Consider the following 2,456-nt stretch of genomic DNA (forward strand, 5'->3'; position numbering starts at 1 on the left):
TGTACGCAAAAAAAAAAAAAAAAAAGTAAAAATAGCTAAACTGAACTACATCACAATTAAAAACTTCCATGTGAAGGACACAAGCAACAGAGTGAAAAGGCAACCTATAGAATGCGAAAAAATATTTGCAATCATATGTATGATGGGGGGTTAATAACCCAAATACAGAGAGAACTTTTAAAACACAACAACAAAAAACAACCCAATTTAAAAAATGGACAAAAGGGCTACTGGGACTGCTGCCACATCTCTAGTAATCCCTGAGAAGTTCCAGCACATTTTGCAAGTACTCAACAACAATATTGATGAGCAGCATAAAATTGCTTTAGCCATTACAGCAATTAAGGGTGTGGGGCAAAATTTGCTCATGTGATGTTGAGGAAACCAGACATCGACCTCACCAAGAGGGCAGGAGAGCTCACTGAGGAGGAGGTAGAATGTGTGATCACCACTATGCAGAATCCACACCAGTACATGATCCCAGACTGGTTCTTCAACAGACAGAAGGATGTGACGGATGGAAAACACAGCCAAGTCTTGGCCAACGGTCTGGACAACAAACTTCATGAAAACCTGGAGCAAATGAAGAAGATTGGGGCCCACAGAGGGCTGTGCCACTTCTGGGGACTTTGTGTCTGAGGCCAACACACCAAGGCCACAGGCCACCATGGTTGCACCATGCATGTGTCCAAGAAGAAATAAATTTGTGGGCACTGTCTGTTAATAAACAGTTTATATAATTTTTTTCAAATGGACAAAGAACTTGAAAAGACATGTCTCCAAAGAAAATAAACCAATGGCCAATAAGCATATAGAATTATGCTCAACATCACTAATCATAGGGAAATGCAAATCAAAATCACAATGAGAGGGGACTTCCCTGGTGGTGCAGTGGTTAAGAATCCGCCTTGCAATGCAGGGGACCCGGGTTTGAACCCTGGTCTGGTTAGATCCCACATGCTGAAGAGCAACTAAGCCCGTGCACCACAACTACTGAGCCTGTGCTCTAGAGCCTGCAAGCCACAACTACTGAAGCCCACGCACCTAGAGCCCGTGCTCCACAACAAAGAGAAGCCATCACAATGAGAAGCCTGTGCGCCGCAACTACAGAAAAGCCCGCGCACAGCAACTAAGACCCAATGCAGCCAAAAACAAATTAATTAATTAATTACTTCTTTTTTGAAAACCATGAGATATCACTTCATACCCATTAGGATGGTTACTATTTTAAAAGAAAAAAAAAGAAACAAAATAACCAGTTTGCCATGGAGAAAATGGAACCTTTATGCAATGCTGGTGAGAATGTAAAATGGTATAGCTACTATGGAAAACAATATAGCAATGTCTCAAAAACATTAAACAGAGAATCGTGACCCAGCAATTCCACTCCTGGATTTACATCCAAAAGAATAGAAAGCAGGGTCCCAAAGAGATATGTGTATACTCATGTTCAGAGCAGTATCATTATAGGCAAGAGGTAGAAGCAACCCACATGTCTATCAACGGATGAAAGGATAAACGAATGTGGTATATACGTACAATGGAATATTATTCAGCCTTAAAAAGGAAAAAAAATCGGACACATGTTACAACATGGATGAACTTTGAGGACATTTTGCTAAGTGAGATAAATCAGTCACAAAAGACAAATACCATATGATTCCATGTATGTGAGGTATCTAGATTAGTCAAATTTATAGAAACAATGTACAATGGTTGTTGCCAGAAAATAGGGGGAGGAGAAAATGAGGAGTTACTGTTCAATGGATATAGAATTTCAGGTTTGCAAGATGAAAAAATTCTGGAGATTGTTTGTACAACAATGTGAATTTACTTAATACTACTGAACTGTATGCTTAATACGGTTAAGATGGTAAATTTTCTGTTATGTGCATTTTACCACAATTAATTTAAAAAATTTAATTTAAACAAATGCATGGTAGCAGAGGTGCAGAGCCTAGCCCAAGGGCTTTTTTGTGCCACATTGATTCTCAATTCCTTCAAACAATTGCCTAGCTCCTTGTTTGCTCCAAGAGAACATATCTGATGAATCTCAGCCTACAATAATCTTTCCCATTTCAGTACTGTATATGGGACCTAAGAATTCTGAATAATGTCCATCCCAAATCCAATGCTTTATTGGAGTTTTTCCATTTCATCTTCAGATACTTTCATGCCCTAAGATCACTTCTGCACCAATCTATAAAACCATGAGATTCCAAGGAGACAAGATCAAGGAAGAAGTTTTTACTAAGCTCACCAAAAAGTTAAAAAACAATAACAAAACACTTGTCATTAAGACATTCCAGTTAAATGAGAACCATGTGGCAATTCTTCAACTATTAACAAGACTTCAACTTCCCAACATTCTATTTTTCAAGGCATACCTCGAGCCCCATAATCTCTATGAAACTACCTATTTCCTTCCTCCCTACAAAACCATATTGCTATTTCTA

At 38.7% G+C, this 2,456-nt stretch overlaps 1 pseudogene; it reads left to right on the forward strand.

The window, feature by feature from the left end:
• Nucleotides 1-214: 214 nt before the first annotated feature.
• On the forward strand, nt 215-702 carry LOC101322967 (small ribosomal subunit protein uS13-like; annotated as a pseudogene).
• The last annotated feature ends 1,754 nt before the right edge of the window (nt 703-2,456 follow it).

The sequence above is a fragment of the Tursiops truncatus genome, chromosome 13, assembly GCF_011762595.2.
Source record: "Tursiops truncatus isolate mTurTru1 chromosome 13, mTurTru1.mat.Y, whole genome shotgun sequence".
In the NCBI taxonomy this organism is placed as follows: domain Eukaryota; kingdom Metazoa; phylum Chordata; class Mammalia; order Artiodactyla; family Delphinidae; genus Tursiops; species Tursiops truncatus.